At 33.7% G+C, this 14,178-nt stretch overlaps 1 long non-coding RNA gene and 1 other non-coding gene across 2 annotated transcripts in view; both read left to right on the forward strand.

The window, feature by feature from the left end:
- Positions 1 to 14,178, forward strand: part of LOC134732763 (uncharacterized) — a 212,295-nt gene that overhangs the window by 126,220 nt on the left and 71,897 nt on the right. The gene's annotated exons all lie outside the window — the stretch shown is intronic.
- LOC129465083 (small nucleolar RNA SNORD81) lies at positions 5,096 to 5,172 on the forward strand. Its single transcript, XR_008651862.1, has one exon. It is a non-coding gene; the product is annotated as a small nucleolar RNA SNORD81 (small nucleolar RNA).

A 14,178-nucleotide genomic window follows, 5' to 3' on the forward strand; every position in this document is an offset into this window, starting at 1 on the left:
TTCTGTGTTGCTATAAAAGAATACTTGAGTCTGGATAATTTATAAAGAAAAAAGGTTTATTGGACTCACAGTTCTGATGGGTAGAAAAGTTCAAGATTAGGCATCTGCATTTGGTGAGGGCCTCAGGCTGCTTCCACTCATTGCAGAAAGTGAAGTGGAGCCTGAGTGTGCAGAGACCACACAGCCAGAGAGGAAGCAAATGAGAGATGGAGGAGATGCCAGGGTCTCTTTTTTTTTTTTTTTTTTTTTTTTTTTTTTGAGACGGAGTCTCACTCTGTCACCCAGGCTGGATTGCAGTGGCGCAATCTCGGCTCACTGCAAGCTCCGCCTCCCGGGTTCACGCCATTCTCCCGCCTCAGCCTCTCCGAGTAGCTGGGACTACAGGCGCCCGCCACCACGCCCGGCTAATTTTTTGTATTTTTAGTAGAGACAGGGTTTCACCGTGGTCTCGATCTCCTGACCTCGTGATCCGCCCGCCTCAGCCTCCCAAAGTGATGGGATTACAAGCGTGAGCCACCGTGTCCGGCTTGCCAGGCTCTCTTTTAAACAACCAACTCTGGAGGCCACTTACAGAGCGCGAATTCACTCACCTCGAGGGAGGGCATTAATCTGTTTGGGAGGGACTCACCTCCACGACCCAAAAACCTTCCATCAGACCCCACGACCAACACTGGGACCAAATTTCAATATGAGGTTTGGAGGAAACAAATATCCAAACCATAGCACCTTCATCTTGGTGCTTGCATTCATGAATACGTACTCTCAAAAGATATCTATAATGTGGAAGAGAGGTTCAGAGTACTGTCTGTATCATTGAGTAATAGTCTGAGAAATTGGAAAAATTTTCCTTAAAGAAATGAGAGTCTACTTAAGGGATGAGAGCATGAATTGGAAAGAGCAAGAAATATATGATGCCTTATTTCTATTCTAGACCAGAGGCTGGGATGTGGTAGATCTTCTAACATATGAGATTAATTAGTAGGTTAACTGTTGAAGGGTACGTAATATTAATTCAGTACAGATTGGCTTTTGTTAACCTAGCTGCTTAACCTTAATATACATTAACAAGTACGTTTTAATATTAGAATACAAAAAAAATCAACTAGTAAGACAGAAACTGGTACTTAAGTATTACAAAACTTATCACACCCAACAAAGATGAATGTAAATTATTTCAAGATTATTTGTTCTTTTTTTTGAGATGGAATCTTGCTCTGTTGCCCAGGCTGGAGTGCAATGGCTTGTTCTTGGCTCACCACAACCTCTGCCTCCCTGGTTCAAGTAATTATCCTGCCTCAGCCTCCTGAGTAGGTGGGATTACAGGAGCACACCACCATGCCTGGCTAATTTTTTGTGTTTTTAGTAAAGACATGGTTTCACCATGCTGGCCAGGCTGGTCTCAAACTGCTGACCTTGTGATCTGCCCGCCTCAGCCTTCCAATATTTGTTATTTTAGATTATCTACACTATTTCAAGTGAGACATAAGTGAGACATGTGAATAAGAGTGACATATTGTAGTATTTGCTTCTTATCAGTTAATAAATATATAGAATATGGAGGAAGATTCAAATGACTTCTAGACTTCAGGGTAAAATGGTATTATTTAATCTGATCTCACCTTGGGAATCCTATTTACTCAGCTTTTGATTTTTTTTTTTTTACCAAAAAGACGTATACAAAATGGTAATAGTGTCTAAATAGAGAACAGATATGTTACATGAAAGTGATGATAAGATAGAAATAAATATATATTTCAGGATATAAACATGATATGATCAAAGAGATAAAAGCCCTGAATTTTTAAATCACCCAAATAAATTGATTTGAGGTATAAATAAAAGCTAAAACCTCATTAACAACATGTATTACTAAGCAATCGCCTATTCATTGCGTCGCAAACACCAATATTTTGAGGAACAACTAAATTTTTCCCCCAAAAATGTTCCCTCTTTTCATGTATGTAGCTTTAGTCAAAAGGAAGATCTGATGAAAGTATGGATAATTCTAATAAATAGGAAAAACAGATTAGTATTTGAGATGTGAACAAAAACAGTAATCTTGCAAGACATCAAAGAGGCTAATAGCTCTGTAAGACTCTCCCACAATTCTCAAACTTTAGTCTTCACAGTAATGAGAATAAATAACAACTGCATTCCTTGCTAAAAAATACATCTTTAAGAACTTGCTCATTGGAAAGTGGAAAGAAAATATAGGAGAGAGAGTGGAAAAATGCCTGGGACTTGAGAACAGAACTCTCTAGCATTTCTTGACCAAAGATGGCATTCTAGGGAACCCTGTCCTTTTCTGAATATGGAACTCACCAGAGGAGAGCTTCTTCACCTGTATCTCAATTAATTTGCTTACTCAGTGTGGAAAAAATTTCCTCCTCCAAAATTCAAGACATCTTTTTTCTTCTTATTTATTTAAGCTCTGCCCATCAGATCTATGTTATTTGTTAAAAGCTTCTTGTCCTGTGGTCCTTGCTTATGAGCTAAAGTTTGCTACTGTTCACTCCTCCCCATGGTAATGAGAAAATATGTTCTGGGGTGCCAGCATCTCTTGGTAAAATTAATCTGCAAACCATTGCAACTGAAATGATTTCACTCATAATAGTTTCCTAACCTGCTCTTTGCCATAACATTTTAACAAGGGTTAATAAAATAATTAACATGTTCAGGCAAATGTTTCTTCTCAGAGTCATCAGAAACTATTTTGAAAATAAGTTTTAGTTTTTGAACAATGAAAGACAGACATTTAATTCCAGGTTTTAGGAGATATGATTACATTAAGATTTTGATAAAATTTATGCATTGGGTCCATATTTTCTTCAAAAGAACCTTTTCAATTTTTGACTTCAAGTGTTTCAAATTCTCACAAAATATGTTTATAAACAAAGGTTGATCAGACGTAATCAGGATTAGGTGAAAAAAAAATTCCTGTCTTTAACATTTCATATGACTGATGCATATGTTAAAGTAGGAATTCACGGGAGAGAATAATTCTGACTAATGCGATATGACCTATGTGAAAATATTAAAGAAGTACATTTTCAACTGTTCCTTAGAGGTGCAATATATATTTCTCTATACTGACACAAAAATTTTCAAGATTACCAAAACTGCTTTTATAAAATATTCTTCCTTTGACTGTATATCTTAATCAATCACTCAAGGAAATTCCCAGAGTTTCAGCAAGGATTTGCAGATCGTTATGCAGAACTGGGTGTCCCACTCATGGAGTCATAAAAGCAAGTTATAAAGGAATGGATCATAGATCTAGATAAGAAGTGATGATTATCCAAGCAGTCCACATTTTATACATGAGGACACTGAAAGTAAATGGCTTTCCAAAATCAGAGTCAGCCTGAGGTTATAAAGTCTCTCTAGGGTGGCCTAATTCTCAGGGTTCATTTACTGGAACACAGAATGATGTAAAGTCAAATATCCTCTAGCTATGAGATTATAATTCTTAAATTTCCTTAACCACTATCTGAGTTGGGTTGAAATCAATCACATGAGTAGAAGTGTGCAGCTGTCATCAGACAGTTCCCAACCCCTTGAATAAAACAAAAAATATTTGTATTATGATCATTTTGCCATGACGGCAAATTTGAAAGAACAACAACAAAATATTGCCAGGAACACTGAAAATATCTAATAATGTATCAAGATCAGATATAGCAACCTTTCTTAAATTTTACATTTTGTAAACCTGCTGTCCTAGGTACTTTGGAATAAATGAACATAACCTTGGGCAGAAAATAATTCTATCAAAGAATGTTTGTACTATTGAAGCAGACAGTCTGTATCCTTCAGTTACTGCAATTGTTAATCATCATAACAATGGTGATTAAAGTTCATTATTCAACAGTATTTTAAATGTCAATGAGAAGAGTCAAACTCTATAAAACATTTGAAGAGATGTATTCTGAGCCAAATACGAGTGACCATGGCCCGTGACACAGCCCTCAGGAAGTCCTGAGAACATGTGCCCAAGGTGGTTGGGGCACAGCTTGGTTTTATACATTTTAGGGAGGCATGAGACATCAATCAAATACATCTAAGAAGTGCATTGGCTTGGTTCAGAAAGGTGGGACAACTCAAAGCAGGGGCTGGGGAGGGGGGAATGCTTCCAGGCTATAGGTAAATTTAAATATTTTCTGGTTGACAGTTGGTTGAGTTGTCTAAAGACCTAGGATGGATAGAAAAGAAATATTCAGGTTAAGACAAAAGATTGTGGAGACCAAGGTTCTTTTGAAGTCTTATAGTGGCTGCCCTTAGAGTCAGTAGATGACAAATGTTTTGTATTTGGATCTTTAAAGTGCTAGACTTTTAGTTAATCTCTTTAGGATTGAGAGGGCCCAAAGGAAAAAGATCTAGCTATATTCATAGAGATTCTTCACAGATGCAAATTTTCCCCTACAAAATACAGCTTTGCAGGGCCATTTCAAGATATGGCAAAGATACACGTTTTGGGGTGAAATATTTTTATTTTCTTCCTTGTCTCGTAATGATATGTCAGAGTCACGCTGGAAAGTAAGTCACGATCTATAGGGTTACATAACCAACCTGATGAGAATTTATGATTTGTAGGACATGACTCTCCAGACCCCTTAGGTAGGAATTTGGGCAAGATAAAAATCAGAGCTTAGTCCTCATAAACTCTACTACCCAAAATATTTTTCAATGTAATTTCCTAATGAAGACCCACTGCAATTTAAAACCTTTACTAACCTACAGCAATATAAAAAAATAAATATTGAAAACAATGATATATGCAATCAGAAGACCTAAACAAGATACATTTAGAAAGAAAGAAAACAGTCCTAAGGAAGCATTAAAATAAATTATTTTCACTAATTTGATTATTCAAAAACGAAAATTACTGAAATTGTAGAAAAGCAATAAGAAATAAAAATTTCAATTACATGTTTAGTGATAGCTACGTGCAAAAACTGTGCTAGACATTGAATCATATTTAAACACCTTCAAAATTACCACAGGAAGCAGTTGTTATTATCCTGATTTTATGAATAAGAAAAATTAGGCCCCCAGCTGTTTATTACTCATGTATTCATTTATTCAAAAATAGCTTTTGGATATATGATAATCTCACTCCAACTTAAACTCTCTCACTGATTATCTGATAATAATAACAGGTCAGATATTCTTTCAAAAATATATAGCTATTGAATGTCTGCTCTGCTATGTTTACTATTTTGTTTGGTGAATGAAGACATGCATAAGCCCCAAGGTCATGGAGTTTATAATCTACCAGAGGAGATAAGTAGTTAAAATAAATACATTTTCTTGGTCTTGGTAAGGATTAACAGGTAAATTTAGATAGAGTAAGGAATGGTGGGTAATAATATAAAATTTGGTGTTGCTACTTTAAACATGTGATCAGGTTGACAGTTATAATATGCTAGTATTTTAGTAGCAAACTACATCAAGTGAGGTAGAGAACCATGGTGATGACTGAGTGAGCGAATTTCAGAAAGAGGAAATACTGAGGGCTAAGATCCGATAGGCAGATTACCCAAAGTGACTCAGCTAGAAAATAATTTGAATCCTCTTCGTAATGCTTCAGAGCCTGTCTCCTTACCCACTGCAGAATGCTAGAACATGTCTGGTTTCCCACGACCTCACCAACATTGCACTATTTCAGACATTTTCAGTTTTAACAATTAAATAGCAAAAATAATGGTTTATGTTCTTTTCTATTTGCAACTTATTACTAGAAAAGTTAAACATGTTTTTATGAATATTTCTGTTATTTGTATTTATTTTTCTGTGAAGTACCTATTCAGAGTTGTATTAGTCTGTTTTCATACTGCTGTAAAGAACTGCCCAAGACTGGGTAATCTATAAAGGAAAGAGGTTAAGTTGATTCACAGTTCAGCTTAGCTGGGGAGACCTCAGAAAACTTACAATCATGGCAGAAGGGTAAAGGGAAGCAAGGCACCTTCTTCACAAGGTGACAGGAAGGAGAATGAATGCAGGAGGAACTACCAAACACTTACAAAATCATCAGATCTCGTGAGAACTCACTCTCTATCACAAGAACAGCATGGGGGAAACTGCCGCCATGATTTAATTACTGCCACATGGTTTCTACATGTGGGGATTTGGGGGATTACAATTTAAGATGAGATTTTATGTGTGGACACAGCCTAACCATATCAAGAATCTTTGTTTATTTTCCTATTGGGTTGTTGACTTTAAACTTTCTACACCCTAAGTTTGCGTAAAAGTAATAGTTGTTTTTGCTATCACTTCCAATGGCAAAACCTGCATTTTTATGTTTTGTATCAATATAACACATGTGCACACATACTTAAATATACACACATGCCTATCTATATAAGATATCAACACTTCAGCTAATTACTTGTTTTAAAATATTTTATCAAAATTTTATTTATCACTTAGCTTTTTAATTGCTATATCATAGTTGTAAATATTTTAGGTTACATGTGATATTTTGGTATGTGTATACAATGTGTAGTGATCAAATCAGGATAATGGAGACATCTATAATCTCAAACATTTATTTTATCTTTGTGTTGAGAACATTACCATTCTTCTCATCTATTTTTAAATATACAATAAATTGTGGTTAACTATAATTTTCCTACTACATTATCAAATACTAGAACCTATTCCTTTTATCTAGCTGTATTTTTGTACCCATTAAACAAATTTTCTTCATCCCCCTCCTCCTCTCTTTTATTTCAGGCCTCTGGTAACCACCATTCTGCTCTCTACCTATTGAGATACAGTTTTTAGCTCCCACAAATGAGTGAGAAGATGCAATATTTATTTTTCTGTGCCTGGCTTATTTCACTTATTATAATGAACTCCAGTTCCATTCATGCTGCTGCAAATGACAGAATTCCATTCTTTTTTTATGGATGAATAACGCTTAGCTTTTTTATGGGGTCTTATATAGATGTTCTAAATTTACAAGTGAATACATATTTCAATTTTTTTCAAGGTTTAATTTGAACAACCAAAAATTCTGACATAAAATATGGATTTCCCCACATCATTTCAAAATGAAATTTTCCCTTGTTTTCTGTTATCTTCTGTTCCTTCCAGCCATGATAATGACCTTTAAGATCTTCATTCTCAATTGGACTGTTGTGGAAGACCCCAACCATAATTGCAATTTAATCTTTTCTAAACTCATCAGCATAATGATAAAGGTGCTTTGCATTTGATGTCAAAATACCTCGTCACTGAAACTACCCTCTGTGTTGCCAGTGTATTTATATACTAATCACAAAACACCTGCCATTCACTGCTTTCTGTGCTTATTTATATTGTACTGCTTTACCTCCTACTCCCTGTTTCTTCATTACTCCTTGCTGGATAGACCTGAACTTCATTAGAGGTCCCACCTAAACAACAATCCCTGCGCAAAGATGTTCTGATGCCTTTCGTGAAAGGAATGCCTCAACATGTGTGGCATTTTAGAATACTTGGCCTTTTTATCATACGTTGTGACTAAGTTGTTGGTAAAATAAATTCACCTACTAGCTAATTTTAGGAAGCATCTGCATGATGGTACCTATCCCAGCATGTGGGAGACGCTCAAGTGGAGTTTTGAACTAACACACTCTGCAGTGTAAGGAAGGTGGATGCTCAAACTGACTGGACTTCTTTCTCTGTGTATTAACACTTTCTCTCAGTTATTTATTCTTGTTCTAATTAAATCTTTAGATGTGAGAAGTACTTATTAGTCCTGGTTAGTTTATTGAGTGACAGATAGGAGATAGATAAGAATATTTCTGCCCAGAGGAGAAAGGTAGTCAATAAATTAATCAATTTAAGTCATGATAAAATGGGCCACAAACTATCCATTCATTTATGTGTTCTAAAAATCAATGATTTTAACGGCACCACTGAAATGAGTCAGATGGTCTTTATAAGATAAATTTGTTACTACATTTTGGATACCATCATGGGTTATACAGACTATCATCAGAGACCTCTTTTAATATATAATCATAGATTTAACAATAAATTTCTTAGGTAAAAATGCACTTATTTCTTTTATTATTATTATTATTATTATACTTTAAGTTTTAGGGTACATGTGCACAATGTGCAGGTTTGTTACATATGTATCCATGTGCCATGTTGGTGTGCTGCACCCATTAACTCGTCATTTAGCATTAGGTATATCTCCTAATGCTGCCCCTCCCCCCTCCCCCCACCCCACAACAGGCCCCAGTGTGTGATGTTCCCCTTCCTGTGTCCATGTGTTCTCATTGTTCAATTCCCACATATGAGTGAGAACATGCAGTGTTTGGTTTTTTGTCCTTGCGATAGTTTACTGAGAATGATGGTTTCCAGTTTCATCCATGTCCCTACAAAGGACATGAACTCATCCTCTTTTATGGCTGCATAGTATTCCATGGTGTATATGTGCCACATTTTCTTAATCCAGTCTATCATTGTTGGACATTTGGGTTGGTTCCAAGTCTTTGCTATTGTGAATAGTGCCACAATAAACATACGTGTGCATGTGTCTTTATAGCAGCATGATTTATAATCCTTTGGGTATATACCCAGTAATGGGATGGCTGGGTCAAATGGTATTTCTAGTTCTAGATCCCTGAGGAATCGCCACACTGACTTCCACAATGGTTGAACTAGTTTACACTCCCACCAACAGTGTAAAAGTGTTCCTATTTCTCCACATCCTCTCCAGCACCTGTCGTTTCCTGACTTTTTAATGATGGCCATTCTAACTGGTGTGAGATGGTATCTCATTGTGGTTTTGATTTGCATTTCTCTGATGGCCAGTGATGATGAACATTTTTTCATGTGTTTTTTGGCTGCATAAATGTCTTCTTTTGAGAAGTGTCTGTTCATGTCCTTCACCCACTTTTTGATGGGGTTGTTTTTTTCTTGTAAATTTGTTTGAGTTCATTGTAGATTCTGGATATTAGCCCTTTGTCAGATGAGTAGGTTGTGAAAATTTTCTCCCATTTTGTAGGTTGCCTGTTCACTCTGATGGTAGTTTCTTTTGCTGAAAAATGCACTTATTTCTAATATTAGATCATTCTTACATGTTATCCCTTCTACTCACTTTCCCTCTCTCTTTAGCCCACTAATATGTTTTTTTTTTTTTTTCCATTCTGGCAGAAAAATCTAAACACAGGATGACAATAAAATGTTATGAAACCTGTACAATTTCTTAAAAATTTTATTACTTAAAGAAAATATAAATAGTTAAATAAAAGCCATGTTTACAATGAAATAAAATAAAGGATGGGAAAACGTAGTATCTAAGTTTTCTACTTATTGGCAATTCTATAAGTTATAGTTTTTGAAATATTTAAAAGAAAGCAATAAAATTGGCAGCAATTCATATAACAATTAAGAACATAGATAATAAAATTAGACATCAAATTTTAAATTACAACTTTACCTCATATGCTGAGTGGCAATGAATATGTGCATTTTTTATTGTCATAAAGTTGCTCATCTTAAATCTTTATAATTCATTTAATGTCTTTAGTCATATCCCCTCTATTATTTCTGAATCAGTCATTTATATTTTCTCTTTTATTATTTATTGATATACAAAGATGTATCAATTTTCTTATTCAATTCAAAGCATCAATTTTTATTGACATTTCTATATTTTTTCTCTTTCATTGACTTATTATTATATTTTCTTTTCATCTACTTACATTAGACATACTTTGGTCTTATATTTTGTGTTTCTGAGGAGAGCAACTTAGATTATAATATTAGACCTTTATTTTTTTCCAGTATAAGAATTCAAAGCTAAAATTGTATAGCAAAAATTGTATAGCAAACCACTATATTCCACAATTATTAATAAGTTGCCTTTTAATTTTATTTAGTTCAAAATATTTTAAAATGTCCCATGCTATTTCTTTTATTTTCTATTTTATTTGGAAGTATGTTAACATCCCAATACTAGAGATTTTCCAAATACCTTTATGAAATGAATTTCATTATTATAAGAGAACATGTTGTATGCAATATCAAACTTTTATATTGAAACTCATCTGATTACTAATTATTACCTCTCGGTGAATGTACCATGTGCACTTGAAAATAATATTTGTTCTGCAGTTGTTGAGTGTTCTATAAATGTCAATTAAAGCAAGTTAACTATGTTAAGTCTTCTATATCATTATTACCTGTAGACTATGAATTACTACTGAGGAGTGTTTAAAATCCCCACCTAAAATTGTAAATTTGTCTGTTGTATTTTCAATTCTTTTTTTTAACTTTATATATATAGAAACTCTGTTACAAATGCTATAAACACTTAGGATTATTATATCTTCTTGATTAATAACCTATTATTATGAAATTTCTTGTATAATCTGTGATATTATGTTTAGAGTCTCTTTTTCCAGATAGTAATACAGCTATCCAGTTTATTCTGAATAATTTTGTAGTATTATATCATCTTTCTTTCTTTTTACTTTAGCCTATTTTAATCTCTAAATTAAAATGAGATTCGTTTAGACAGCACAAAGTTAAATTTTCTTTTTGAAAAGCTCTTCTAATTAGAGTATTTGTTTCATTTACACTTAATGTATCATATGGTTGGATTTTAAAGAATCATCTGGTTATTTGTTTTCTATCTGCTGATTTTCCTTTTTCCCCTATTTTTTGTTTTCTTTAGACAAAAATATTGAGTATATTGTTTTATCTCCAATTGCCTGTTAGCCTCCTGCTAAATTTTAAATTTTAATGGCTGCTCTTGTGTTAATAATGTCCATCTTCTCTCATTATAATCTGACTTCAAATAGTAACATAGCTCTTCCTACATAAGAACTTATACTTTCATATATTCCCTTTTATTCTTGTATAAATTGTATTTTATATTTTAGTTCTACATGTTATATATTCAACAATACATTATTATTTTTCCTCCAATTTTTCCTTTAAATAAAATTTTTAAAAATCTCCTTCATTCTTACCTTCAAATATCCCATATTTGGAGCTATTTTTTTCAAGATTCCATCTGGTGTTATTTTTCTTCTGCTAGAAGAACTTCCTTTAACATTTGCATAGTGCAGATTTATTGGCACTAAGCTTTCTTATAGTTTCACCAGTCATATTTGAATTGACTAAGATTTTTCTTCAGTAGTTTTCCCCAGATAGAAAGTTTGCATGCTCAAAACTATCCAACTAAAACATTTGTTTTTGAGGACTGTTAAGTTTGTCCTTGGCTTACACTGTCTTTTTCAGGATCTCGTAACTATCACTCCCTTGTCATCTGTTCTTGACTATTATGGAGTGGCTAGAGCCTGATGCCATTTTCCCTTTAAAAGTGACTATAGGAATTCTTTTTTAAGTTCCGCAACTTAAGTAATGTATATTCCAGTGTTGACAAATGTGGGTAAATATTTCCTGGTATAATGGATGCTCTTTGGAGGAGTTTTGTGGCATCTTTAATTTTAGAAAATGTTCCTAAATTATAATTATTTATTATAATAGTTGAATTCCACTTCAGAAACTCCAGCTATACATATATTTAATCAAATTTGTGCTTTGTTTCTATTATTTTTTCTTAATTTTTTTTAAAAAAGTATTTATTTCCAACACATTTTGTTTATTTGTCTCATTTCCAGCTTCTGAATCTCTTATTGTCCTTTCTTAATATTTTTTCAACTACGTTTCCTTCAATTTTACTTCCTTTCTGTGGCAATTTTACATTTTCTTCTTTTTGTTTTTTAGAATGGAGTTCTGTGAGCTCAATTTCAGCTATCTGCTGTCTTCAAACTCATATAAGTTCTTAGACTTCTGCTTTGTATTCTTACTTTTTATAATTAATTGCTTTATATTTCACTAAAAAAAAACAAATCTGTGATTTCAGTTGTCCTTTCCTACATGGCAACATTTATGTGGTGAGCAGTTTCTTGTCTGTTACTAATCATGTTCTTCTGATCTTCTTTATTCATATGACACTCTTATATTGATACTTAATTTCCTCCTCTCAATTATTCATTATTGAAAGGACTGGGTTTCCTAGAGAAGCTATTTCTTGCAGGGTCTTGTGATAGAGTAAGGGGCAAGGAAGTATTTCAGGCTAATTGGTGTTCATAAGCAAAGGACTTCTGCTTTCCAGCTGCTGAATGGATAGGTTGCAGTCTAAAAATATGGCTTGCTTATGTCATTCTTTGTATAGTATGAACCTCTATGCATTTGTAAAATATAACAGCTCTAGGGATCCACTTCCTATATCCATTTTGTAGACACAACACATAGCTTTTACATTGTGCTGCTTCACCTTCAGGGAATATAATCTTGTTAATTCGTTAGAGACCTGTTAGCACTGGTATTTCTCCGCAGCTGCTCTCCGCTTCCTACCATACATCTCCTGTAGAAACTCAACTTGGAATCCATCTCTAGTTTTGCCAACCTTTGAATCTGCATATTTTTTTTCTAAATTACTGGGAGCATAAGGGGGAAAGGCTGATTTTAAGCAGTCATGTATAGATTAGAATTATCCCTTTTAAAATTTTTGTTACCATGGGATCTTATTATATTACAAAATAATTAATAATTTAAAATCTGAAAAAATGCTGAAATTCCACAGTGTATTTTTGCTGATTCTTTCATCTTTTGACCTTTCATCAGATGCTTGTTTAAAAAAAAGTCTGAATTATGTCACCAAATATAGTGGTATCAAAGTGCCAGCAGCTCACAGAGCTAATTATGAAATCTTCAGACTGAAGTCAGAAGTTCTATACTATCACCAGCATTGCAGGTTGTCTTCTTGTATTGGACTATTTTTTTCAGGCACATTTCAGGATGGGATGTTACTGTAAAGTTGTTAGTGATCTTTTCCTTTTTGTTTTCAAAATCCCCACAGCACATTTATATCCATTTGAGTATTACACAACGGCTGCTGAATGCCAAATATTTCAGAAGCCTTATCTTTTATTTTAGAAATGTTTGAAGATAGGGCTATGGGAGACTGGTTTGGTTTGGTATTGAGGGTTTTCTCCCAGGCTTGCAAAGAGAAGACCACCTTATTGCTGTGTCCTCACAGGGAAAAGACAGAGGAAGAAGGCAAGCTGTGTGGTGTCTTTTCTTATAAGGGCACTAATCCCAGCATGAGGGCTCCAGCCTCATTGCCTCACCTAAACTTAATTACTTCCCAGTGGCCCCAGCTCCAAATACAATCATAGTGGGAGTAAGGGCTTCAACATATAAATTTAGGGTGGAACACAATTCAGTCCATAGCACATAATGAGGTAGAGAGTCTGTGGACATCACTTCGTAAAACAGATTGACTAAAAGAAATACATTTGAAAGTTCCTAGTTCAAAGCTCCTATGTGGGAACAATTTGTTAACTAATGTAAATTCTAATTGTTATGAACAAAATCTGCATAATTTGAAGATATTTGAAAAATATCTATATTAACATGCTTTAAGACTTATAATAATCCTTTATCTTTTCTCCTTTCCACATATGCATATTCATATATCCCCTCTGAAAACATATTTCCCATTGAAGGCATATTTCAAATTTAAGTTTGTCTTTGTGCATCAGATTTAAAAGATACATCGGTGACTGGGTCATAGAGTTTGAATGGCGATTGCATGCATCTCATTTCCACGGTGATTAACAGAGTCCAGTTCCCAGCCCATTAAATATAACTTACATTCAGCTGCTGAAACCAGAGCTACATTTCAGTTAACTGTAGTTCTGCCAGAAAGAACATAAATGTGGTAGTCCCCTAGTAAGACTTGACTAGTTAAAACACTTGATAATACTACTTTTTCTTACTTTTCCCATATCTACCCTACCACTATATATATATATTCAGAGATATATAGATAGATAGATATATCTTCAGAGATATATAGATATATATAGATGTATATATCTTCAGAGATATATAGATATATATAGATATATATATCTTCAGAGATATATAGATATATATAGATATATATATCTTCAGAGATATATAGATATATATAGATATATATATCTTCAGAGATATGTAGATATATATAGATATATATATCTTCAGAGATATATAGATATATATAGATATATATATATCTTCAGAGATATATAGATATATATAGATATATATATCTTCAGAGATATATAGATATATATAGATATATATATCTTCAGAGATATATAGATATATATA

This window comes from Symphalangus syndactylus, chromosome 16, assembly GCF_028878055.3.
Source record: "Symphalangus syndactylus isolate Jambi chromosome 16, NHGRI_mSymSyn1-v2.1_pri, whole genome shotgun sequence".
NCBI classification, from domain to species: domain Eukaryota; kingdom Metazoa; phylum Chordata; class Mammalia; order Primates; family Hylobatidae; genus Symphalangus; species Symphalangus syndactylus.